Source organism: Silurus meridionalis, chromosome 4 (assembly GCF_014805685.1).
Source record: "Silurus meridionalis isolate SWU-2019-XX chromosome 4, ASM1480568v1, whole genome shotgun sequence".
Taxonomy (NCBI): Eukaryota; Metazoa; Chordata; class Actinopteri; order Siluriformes; family Siluridae; genus Silurus; species Silurus meridionalis.
Window position 1 is genome coordinate 39830420 of NC_060887.1, and position 12248 is coordinate 39842667.

At 38.2% G+C, this 12248-nt stretch overlaps 1 protein-coding gene and 1 pseudogene across 1 annotated transcript in view; both read left to right on the forward strand.

Annotated features, from left to right (window-relative positions):
* Positions 1–12248, forward strand: part of LOC124385134 (NACHT, LRR and PYD domains-containing protein 4E-like) — a 205458-nt gene that overhangs the window by 84201 nt on the left and 109009 nt on the right. The window lies entirely within an intron of this gene.
* Positions 7222–12248, forward strand: part of LOC124385173 — an 11116-nt pseudogene continuing 6089 nt past the window's right edge.

The window sequence follows — 12248 nt, forward strand, 5'->3', positions numbered from 1 at the left end:
ATACTAACCCTATAGTAAGTACTTGTTCAATAATCTGACTCTGTTCTTAAATGAACATGTTCACTGTGTAACAAGGACACTGTAAAACATAGTGTAACTGATAATTCCACTAAAACTGAACCCGAGATATTCTGGTGTGATTTACTGTATACACACACAGACCAGTTTAAATCTAATGTGTAGACATACATGACTGGGTCACATGATTCATACTGTCCTTCTTATCAGCTGAACAAATGGTGTAGAATCGTTTATCTGTACTTATTATTGAATTGCACATGGCTCTGTGAAAAGTAACTGCTTAGACTGGTTTTCTCCTGGAGTCATATTGGACCCTGGTAGGAGGATGGTAGCAGCTCATGCTTATGTGTAGATGTTACAGAATATCTGCCAATAGGTCCTGGGTTCAGTTTTAATGTAATTGTGCTTTAAATATCCACATTAGCTGTTGATACACAAGCTAATTTCAAACCATGTTTACATGTATGTTTCAGCAGCTGTGAGGAGGAACCACCTGACGTCTGCAGCCACAGAGAAGGAAACTGATTTCACCATTAAAAGATGACTGTATCTGGTCCTGGATGGGGCTGGTGGCAGGAGAGAGAGGATAAAGAGAAAAGAGTTCTGTGCTGCTTGTTTATGAACTGAAACAAAGATGTTCAAGAGCTTTGAGAAACATGGCAGTGACATTCAAGCAGGTTTTTTTATTTGTTTGTTAAAATGTTTTGTTTAAATGTAAAACAATAAATATTTGTTTTAGAATAATGTTGTTTAGGCATTTTTCATCTGGGCCAAAGGGTGTGTGTAAAAAGGCTGAAGGTTTTGTTGAGGCTGACATGTGGAACCAACTTGGTCCTACAAAGGACCAGAATAGAGTGAGCTCTAGTCATGCATTTGGCTGAGATATGGCTATGCTATGGTCCATATGAGGCCCGAGTTCTGGCAACCAGACCTGGTCCAGTCACATACCGTAATTCATTGCAGTATTTGGGCGAGTGAAAGTGGGTCGTGTGGCTCATCACTGGAATAAACTATTTTTCTACATGTATGTGGGCGGCTGCTGCTGTGGGCAGGGAAACTCAGGAATCTGGATGAATTCAGCAAATGGGAGTGGGTCGAGAGGAAAGTCTGCAGCAGATACAAATCATACGAATCTAACCAGAAATGTCCCGAGTGCATCTGTTAACTGGGAAACTTCATTTTCCAGTTTGTCTGAATTATAATTGTGAATTTATTTAGTTTTGCACTTCTCAAACTGATAAACAAAAATGTTTAATATTCTGTGTTTGTATGTGTGTTTTTGAAAATTATAAACAGTATTACATGTGTGTGTGTGTGTGTGTGTGTGTGTGTGTGTGTGTGTGTGTGTGTGTGTGTGTGTCCTGACTCCACCTCCTGAATTCCTGCCCTTTAAAGAAATTGAATAAAAGTTAAAGTTATGAATTCCATTTCATGAAAATTAAAATTAAAACATTTCCAGGAGAAAAACACAGTAAGTGTGTAAATCTAAAGCTGAAATATATGAATGTTATGAATTTAGAATGAGAGAGAATTTACTTAATTAGACAGACAGTAGATTTACTGATGGCTCTAGAAATAGATTCAAATTTGGCCTGATCACAAACCAAATTATATTTAATACAAACATTTTCATATCACATACCATTCTGTCTATCAATTCTATTAAATTAAACCCATTTCTCCTGCTGCAGCTGCTGTACCTCCTGTACATGTGGAGTGACAGATTCAGTGTCCAATAAACTCTAGTTATTGTATAAGCGTGTGTGTGTGTGTGTGTGTGTGTGTGTGTGTGTGTGTGTGTGTGTGTGTGTGTGTGTGTGTCCTGACTCCACCTACTCAATTCCTGCTCTGTGGAATAAAGAAGTCAAAGTGAAAGTAGAAACTCCATTTTATGAAGAGAGGAAGTAAAACATTTCCAGGAGAAAAACACAGTAATTCTGTAAATCTAAAGCTAGAAGATGTGAATGTTATGAATCTACACTGGATGAAGAACAGTTCAGGTGATTTTTCCTGAAGTTGGATCTTCTACAGTTTACTGTAGGACTTGATTTCCTGATAGTGAACCGTTAGATGATCCAGGATTAGATGGAACACACACCATGTTGGAGTGAAGTAAATATGTGTCCTGCAGTGTTTCTCTCTTTAAGGATCTTTATTTCAAACTCTCCTCCTTTTTCCCAAATGAAGCTCTGGAGCGTGAAAGTGTTTTATTGGGGAAAATCGCGATTTGTTTTCAGATCGTGTTCCTGCAAACAGCCGTCACTAAACACATCATGACTTTCAGGAGACAGGTTCTGATGTTCCTCGACTCGGCGGAAAATCCGCTCCATATCTCCTTTGGTGTGAAAGATGAAGGGAGAATGTAGATGGTGGATGGAAGCAGGGCAGCATGCGGGCTTGGGAATGTGCTGATATCGGGCACAAGCGGCTCGCGGCTCCGCATAGGAGACAGGAGGAGGCGGCGCTAATGGCGGCTCTGAGCCGGATGGTAGTGTGAGAGCAGCGGGGAATCAGGAGGAGGACACCGGGCGCGCTGAGGGGAAGGAGGCTACATTTCTTTCCTGAGGACGGAAACATTCAAAGCTCTGTTTCAACACTGCAGAAAAATGTGGAGAAGTGAAAAGAAGCGCTTTGGCTAAAGGAAGAACATTACAGCCATAAACACAAAGGAAAGAAACGAGATGAAGGAGCAGGTTGGAGTTTAGGAATCAGTTCTTCATCAGTGGCGGCTACTGGTCTGTCAGAGAGGGGAAGCTCATTTTCGGCCTACATCATAAAATTGTCTATTTATTTAAAAGTAAATTCTGCCCTACGTTCCTTTTCAAGAAAATGGTCTGTGACCCTGTCGTACCAACTAGGAGTCTTTTCAAGTGACTTGACCAGTGTCCTCTCAATGGCCAGCAGAGCTAGGCTGCTTAAACGGCCTTGGCCCATTGTGTTTCGGGTGTAGGACTTGAGTCGCTTTAAACAGGAGAAGCTCCTTTCTACACCTGCAGATGTAGCTCAATTGTTGCCACTAATGAGAACAGTTTGTAAAGCTGAGGCATTGCACTGTCCAACTCCATGTCTTTAAGGAACACCAAGTAATCACACAGCTTTCCCCTGTTACCCTGCAAGTCCTGATCTGAATACAGGACTTGAAGTTCTGACCTCAGTCTTCCTGAATCAAAGTGATGGCCATGAATGAAGGAATGAATGAATGAATGAACGATCTAAAAAAAAAATATTAAACTCTGTAAAACTGAAACAAGGAATGTGGTGTATAATTGTGTGAAATGTATGATGAAAATCAAGCAATTTCGCCAAGCAAATATCAAAGAAATAGGTTGCAGCAGTTTTTATTTCGACTGAACTTGAGAAATCCGCGATGGGACTGAACGCGAATAGCTTCAGTGATTATAGTACAGAATCGCTGTCAGTCAAAAGGAGATGCAATCTTTCGACAGACCCTCCAATCATCACGCAGAAGCTCGGAGTCCGGGCCAGCCCACTCCCCATTCACCCCCAGAGACGCTGAGCGTCCGTGGGCGGGACATAATCGCAGCGTTTATCCAATGACCGTCTAGTTTCGAAGCGCTGAAAAAAACCGTTCAAAGCAGCCCCATTGAAGTCAATGGACGCTGGGCTTCAATAGGGAAATGCACTGTGACGCTGCGGGAATGTATGAGAAGGAAATCGAGTCAGCCGACCTGCTATATGTAACTGATTCTGAACGAACTCGTCTTTGAGATGAACGTTTTCTAACGCATTTTTAGTCAATAAAATGTTAATAAAATAGTACATATTTGACCATTAATTTTGTGACATTATAAGGGAAGCCGAGCTTCCCTTGCAGTCTTAAAGAAATCGCCTCTGTTCTGCATCACAGTGAACACAGTCTCCATGTTCAGGGTGCAGAGGGGAGCGCATGCGCATTACGTGTTAGTAGTGAAACTGCAGTATTTGGGGTATAAATGGGCTTCTGTTTATTCTTTATCAAAATATTAATGATTCTTTATGGATTTCTGATTGAATGCTGGTTTTTATATTGTTATGGTAAGGTCTTTTTTCTCCTCTTTTCTGGTATAAATAGTTTTACATATTTTTTTTATCTGGTTTCTAATCTTAACTTTAATAATAATAATAATAATAATAATAATAATAATAATAATGATGATGATGATGATGATAATAATAATAACAATAATAATAATAATGATAATAATGATAATAATAACAATAATAATAATGATGATGATGATGATAATAATAATAATAATAATAATAATAATAATGATAATAATTATCATTATTATCATTATTATTATTATTATTGTTATTATTATTATTAGTAGTATTGTTGTTGTTGTTATTATTAATAAATAAATAAATAAATAAATAAATAAATAAATAAATAAGTAATGACTGACCCAGTTCTCTCTCTCTCTCTCTCTGCATGCTGGGAGTGTGTGTGTGTGTGTGTGTGTGTGTGTGTGTGTGTGTGTGTGTGTGTGTGTGTGTGAGAGAGAGAGCTGGATGGTCTGGAGAGCGTGGACGTATCTTTCTGTCTTTTCTATTTAAAAGCGGTGTTTTTCCCCTTTTTTTTCTTTTTCCTCTTATTATTAGCTGAAATGAAACAGGGAGAATAAGTTAGAAGTAACTGAGCGCAGAAATCCGCCGATAGCAGCGCAATTAGTAGTAGTAGTAGTAGGCCGGTATGGCGTCTGCCTGTAGGGGGCGCTCCTCCTCTGTCTCTCCGGAACGGGTGCAGGTGTGTACCGCAGCCCGGGGTGACTGTAGAGGACAGTGTTATGCTTCTAAAAACGGAAGCGCTAATAAACCAGCTGACTGAGAGGTTGTGGGTGAAGGAGGTGTCTGTATCAGTCACCCTGCTTTCTGCTCCTGCTACTAAAGTCACAATCTCTAACATGCTGCCGTTTCTATTGAGTCCATAAACAAAGAACTGGGCAGGTTCGGGAAACTGGAGGGTCCGATCCGAATGATCCCACTCAGCTTTAAAAATGTTTTTATTTTTTACTTTTTTTTATTTGCAAATGACTTGGCATCTGGACGATAGGACATGTTTTTAATTATTATTATTATTATTATTATTATCATTATTATTGTTGTTGTTGTTATTATTAAATATTATTATTATTATATTTAACATTGTCTACTAATATGTTACACATTCTGACCGTCCACTTGATAAAACAAACTCTTATCAAGTGGACAGTCAGAATGTGTAACATATTAGTAGACAATGTTAAAATATAATAATAATAATAATAATAATAATAATAATAATAACAACAACAACAACAACAACAACAACAACAACAACAACAACAACAATAATAATGATAATAATAATAATAATAATAATAATAATAATAATAATAGTTAATGGCTGTTAACTGAAGCAAGACTTAGCGTAAGTAAATTAATTAGCAGGAGGGGCGGGTCAGTGAGGAAATGTCCAGTAGCTAATTTAACTATTAAACAGTCATCAAGATAAACCATATTATAGCTGCTACATCTCCATTGTTGCCCAATGAGGCGCTTCCGAGCAAAGAATGTAGGAACGTCAGATCCCTTGTTATATGCTAAAATGCTCCTCTGCCCCAACTTTTTTCTTTTGTTTTTTTTAGTTTTTGTGTGAATGCAATGTGCTTCCGTGAAGCCCAGCTCATTTTAGTAGAAAAAACTCAGAGGACAGGAGAAAACTGAACATATCTGTATCTTTGTGAGAATTGAGATGTGCTGTGATTTTCCTTTTGCACAAAAGTCCTCAGAATGTTTACCACAGTAGGTTTGCGAACGAGCCCAGTAGATGACAGCACTGGGAATCTGTTGTAAAGCAGGGATTTTTAAACTGTTGTTAGATTTTTTTCATCAATTCTTGGAGATTATTTCTATACGATCTACGATGTCCATGGTGTCATTTCTGATAAGGGAGGAATCACAGCACACAGAATGGCACATACGTTCTTCTTTAGTTTATTGCAGAAAACAGACAGTTATATATACACACTGGAAAAAACTAAAACTGAGCTAAAACTGTTCCTGATTGGGTAAGAAAACATAGTAACTAGAGATATGTGAGCCCAGACAAAGACTTTCTGTATACCTTACATACTCACATCATAAAGATCCTATAGACACTGAACAGATAACAGAGGAATGTGTTAAGAGAACCAGTGTGAGAACCATCTTAATACTAAAACTGGCACAAACTCAATGTGCTCCAACCACCTGCAGCACTGATACAGCAAATGCATAGATCAGTGGAGACTTGCTTCTGGTCAGGCCAACAGTTTATTTATCCACATCACACATCCTGTTAAAGGAAAGATACAAAACCTTGTGGATCTCAAGACCTGAATTATTACTTTTTGTCTACCAGCTGCTCAGAGATTGTTGACCAACAGGTCAAATTACTGCTAAAGATCTGGTGAAATGGGACTCGATAAGCAACTGTTTCTAATGAATCTGCAAGAGAGGAATCTAATGTGTTAAATAGAACTGCTTTTTATTGCTGAGTCTTAGAGAATTGATGTTAGGATTGACATCAGCTCAAGTTGTTCACAGTGTGTGCTCACAGTGACATGGGCTTCACTGCTACCTGAAAATCCTGCTCTCTGAAAGATCACATGTACATGTGAACAATAGAGGGATGTATTTTGTGATATTTTTTGTAAGAACTCAGCGGTTTCTACTTTTACACAAGACGATTTCATGTTTGTTTTCTCACTGCATTAATAAGTTATACATTTCTACATTTGTGCTAGATTTAAATTTGACAGTATGAATGGTCCTTTAATGTTTTTATCATTTCCTGTTTCATATTTTATTTGTTCCTTATAATAGTATTTATATTTTGTCACATTTCTAGGTTATAAGTGTAGTTATGGGAGGCAATACAACCAAAGTGAGTGAGTCTGTGAAACAGGAAATAAAGAAAGATGAGAGGTGAGTGAAGGTTGTGACTCTGTGAAAAATAGAAATGTTCTCACATTCACCAACACTAAACAGATCAGACTCTGATGTGTATCTGTGAAAAGTGACGAGTGAAGAGTTGAATTCAGCAGCTTTGTCTCCAGATGTTCAAAACCAGCTGATGATTAGTGACATTAAGCTACTGAGCAACACGTCTAACCCCAAGTTGTCCCTGTAGCTGGATAAAGTATGAAGGTTAAAGAATGGGATCAGTGTTAATAAGAACATCATCAGATTTTAACTCCAGTTTCATTATTCAGTGTTGCTGCAGAACAGTAATAATGATGCAGTGGTTGTGTGTGTTTAGTCTGATTCAGGGTAAGAGATCAGACTCACCTGAACCCAGCTGTGTGTCCATGAAGAGTGAACAGTCAATGGATCTTCCAATACTCTTTAGAGACACAGACTGTACTACTGATCTGAGGTGAGGACAGTTGAATGTATGAGTGCAGTGTTTTATCACTCACACTCTCACATAATCAAACATCTCTGTAATATGTGTGTATTCACTGCTTTGTGTTTGTAGTTATGAAGATGATTTATAGTCTTTATTCTACTTTTAACAAGTGTTTTATTTGTTCACAGACTGCAGAAGAAGAAATCAAATATCACTGAGAAGAGTCATTTAGAGGCCATATTCAAGGTGTGTGTGTGTGTGTGTGTGTGTGTGTGTGTGTGTGTGTGTGTGTGTGTGTGTGTGTGTGTGTGTGTCTATTCCACTCTCACTGCAATGTAAATAAATCCGTGTGGAACATAATGATTAATAATTGAAATATGTAGATTTATCTTCAGTAATAAACACATTCTCATGTTACATTCTAGTGTTTTTGTATTTATTTCTATTCTGTTTTAAATCAGGATCTGGAGCACAAAGTCATCACTCTGCTACAGAATGAACTGAAGAGATATAAGAAGCTCCTGAGTCCAGATTACCCAGCATGCTCTGAGAGGGAGGTGGAGGATGAGGAGGATCAGAGCAGTGTCAGAGAGGGAGTGCTGAAGATCACACTGCACTTCCTGAAGAACATGAAGCACACAGATCTCGCTAACACACTGCAGAACAGTAAGAGCTCATGGGGTTCTAACATCACTTTATCTTCAGAGGAAGGAAACTGCTGTACATTTATTAAACACATCTCATCATAATGATGTGCTTTTATCAACACAATATAATAACACATCAGTACTGACATTCCATATGATATACAGCTATGAAAATATCAGTAGCTCACAGAGATGATCAGAGAGTTTACATTTTATTCTTCTTTTTATCAGAACTCGTCTCTGTGTACCAGCGAAAACTCAAATCCAAACTGAGAGAGAAATGTCAAAGAATTACTGAAGGAATCTCACAGCATGGAAGCTCAGCACTTCTGAATGAGATCTACACAGACCTCTACATCACAGAGGGTTGGAGTGGAGACGTCAATAATGAACATGAGGTGAGACAGATTGAGACAGTGTCCAGGAGACCAGCAACACAGGAGACACCCATCAAATGTAATGATCTCTTTAAAGACAAGTCCATCAGAAGTGTGCTGACTAAAGGAGTTGCTGGAATTGGAAAAACAGTCTCTGTGCAGAAGTTCATTCTGGACTGGGCTGAAGGAAAAGCAAATCAGGACGTCACCTTCATGTTTCCACTTCCCTTTAGAGAGCTGAATCTGATGAAGCAGAAACATCTCAGTCTGATGGATCTTCTTCATCACTTTTTCCCAGAAATAAAAGAATTACGATTAATAGACTGTGAGAGGAATAAAGTGGTGTTGATCTTTGATGGTCTGGATGAGTGTCGACTTCCTCTAAATTTCCAGAACAATGAGAGATTGTGTGATGTGACAGAATCAGCCTCAGTGGATGTGCTGCTGACGAACCTCATCAAGGGAATCTGCTTCCTCTGCTCTCCTCTGGATCACCTCTCGACCAGGAGCAGCCAATCAGATCCCTCCTGAGTGTGTAGACCAGGTAACAGAGGTACGAGGGTTCAGTGATCCTCAGAAAGAGGAGTACTTCAGGAAGAGGATCAGTGATCAGAGCCTGACCAATAAAATCATCACACACATGAAGTCTTCCAGAAGCCTCTACATCATGTGTCACATCCCAGTCTTCTGCTGGATCTCAGCCACTGTTCTAGAGAGAATGTTAGGTGAAGCAGAGAGTGGAGAGATCCCCAAGACTCTGACTCAAATGTTCACACACTTCCTGATCTTTCAAATCAAACACAAGCACCAAAAGTACCATCAGAAATGTGACCCTGATCCTCAGCAGACCAGAGAGAGTATCCTGGCACTGGGAAAACTGGCTTTCCAACAGCTGGAGAAAGGAAACCTGATCTTCTATGAGGAAGACCTGAGAGAGTGTGGCATTGATGTCAGAGAAGCGTCAGTGTACTCAGGAGTGTGTACTCAGATCTTCAGAGAGGAGTTTGGGCTTCACCTGGGGAAGGTGTTCAGCTTTGTACATCTGAGTGTTCAGGAGTTTCTGGCTGCTTTATACACATTTCTCTCATTTATCAACAAAAAGAGTACAAAAAAACAAATCAACAATCTGTCAGATCTTTTCACCAAATCAAACATGTCTGATTTCCTGAGGTGTGCAGTGGACAAGACCTTACAGAGTGAGAATGGACACCTGGACCTGTTCCTCCGCTTCCTTTTGGGTCTCTCACTGGAGGCCAATCAGATTCTCTTACGAGACCTACTGCCCCAAACAGGAAGTAGCTCTCACAGCAAACAGGAAACAGTCGAGTACATCAAGAAGAAGATCAGAGAAAATCCATCTCCAGAGAAATCCATCAATCTGTTCCACTGTCTGAATGAACTGAATGATGATTCTCTAGTACAGGAAGTACAACGTTACCTGAACAGCAGTAATTCCAGGTGTCTCAGTGTAGTCAGACTCTCTCCTGCTCAGTGGTCTGCTCTGGTGTTTGTGTTGCTGAACTCAGAAGAGAATCTGGATGTGTTTAATTTGAGGAAATATGACGGATCAGATGAATGTCTTCTGAGGCTGCTGCCAGTGGTCAAAGCATCCAGAAAAGCTGAGTAAGTCATTTTAAAATGATTTCATAAATGTGTTACTAATTCCATAAATGTAGTTATTATTGTAAATGAACACTAATGACACTGCACTGATTAGGATCATGATTATCATTCATTACTCCAATCAGGTAAGCAGTGTTTACTGATGTGATTTAAATCATTGCTAAAAGCTAAAGTGCAGAATGACGTCATCAAAATTATTGATCATTAGTGGTTGTAGTGAGAGACTGTAGATTTTATATATAAATGTTATCATTGTTTTGGAGCTGATGGAGATCCATAATCACAATAAAAACACAAAATCACAAGGGGACATTAAATATATATTTTTCTGTGCACATTTTAATTTAAAAATATCAAAATAGTGTCCTGACCTTTTTGTTTCACACTCAATCACAGATTTATCTAAAACACAAATCAGTTAAAATAAAATAATATACAATATGCAGTCAGAGTTTTATCATTAATGCCTCTCCTTCAATTATATGAAGTTTGCCAGTACCATATGCTGAAAAACAGCCCCACACCATGATGTTCCCACCTGCATACTTTCCTGTTGGTCTAGTGTTTTTTTAGATTAGGTTAGATTGGATTCAACTTTATTGTCATTACACATGTACAAGTACAAGGCAACGAAATGAAGTTTGGGTCTAACCAGAGTGCAATAACAGCAAGTGCAGGATATATAGTTTTGTACATGAATTTACAGTTAAATAAAATAAAATATAGACTATAAACAGTAATTTAAAGATGTATATGTACTATCAATGTAGTATACAGATGAATATATATATATATATATATATATATATATATATATATATATATATATATATATATATATATATATATATGCTTATGAATATAATTACAGATGAATATGAGTATATATGTACTATGAACAATAATATACAGATGAATATATATATGTACTATAAATATAATTACAGATGAATATAAATACTGTGAATATAATTACAGATGAATATATATGTACTATGAACAATAACATACAGATGAATATATATATGTATTATGAACATGATATACAGATGCCTATTACTATACACAGAGATTTACAGAAGGATGTAAGCGGTGTACATAATATTGGTATAACTATAAACAGAGAACGGGTATATGTACTGTGGTGATAAGTTTATGGTGAGCAGCAATACAAGAAGAGCAGTGTGCAAATGAGCAAAGGTTTGTGTAAACAGTCCGTGCAATAACAAAGTGTGAGGTGAGGAATAATCAGTGTCTTGGTGAGCATAAGTTTTTGTTCAGAGAGTCCATTAGCAAAGAGTGTGAGGTGTGGGGAATGTGGTAGTGTAATGTGGTAGTTTTGGAATGATGTGCGGTATTATTTGTCCACCAAACATGTTGTGTATTATGGCATCCACAGAGTTCAATTTTGGTCTACAATGAATTATATACAGAATAATTGATTAGAGTGATTGAAAAGAATAATGTTATTATATACAGAATAATTGTGCAGAATGATGTAGAATGTACAGATTGGAGTAGAACTGCATGATGATTACTGTAGTAGAAAGTATCAGTGAGTCAACCTGCTGGTTCTGGTGCATATGTTCCTGTATCTCCTTCTGGGTGGATGGAGGTTAAACACACAGGGATGTGATGAGTCCATGATGAAGTGATCTCTGCTGTGGTGAAGGTTCTGAATTGCAGGTAGTTTTTTAGAAAGCCTTTGCTGGCTTTCTGTAGACACAGTGTAGCTTCCACATCACACCATAATGGAGTTGGTCATGATGCTTCCAATGATACAGCAGTTATAACGGGTGAAATATGTTGTGGCTACTTTAAGAGCAGTGTGGCATTTTGGGAATTGCCTGCCGCCGCATTTTTTCCGTTATTACTGCATGTGTGCAAGACCGAGGAATATGTCCTTATTATTTTCTGATGCTCATTTCTAAGTTTCCTTGATTAACCTGTAACGCTGTTGCCAAGAAAAATAAAAAGCACGAGTTTTGGAAACCTGTCTGTGCTTATATGATTTCTGTTGCAACTGGAGTTAGCGAGCTCTCCCTTCACCCAGACTCAACGCGTTACACAGGATAAAACCCGGAGACATATAGATTTTCCTAAATCTCCTCAAGAAGTATAGATGCTGTTGCACCTTCTAAATTAGAGTTGTAGATAGGGGAGTGTCTGTGCTGTTAGATATACAGAAGTCAACACTGATCTCTT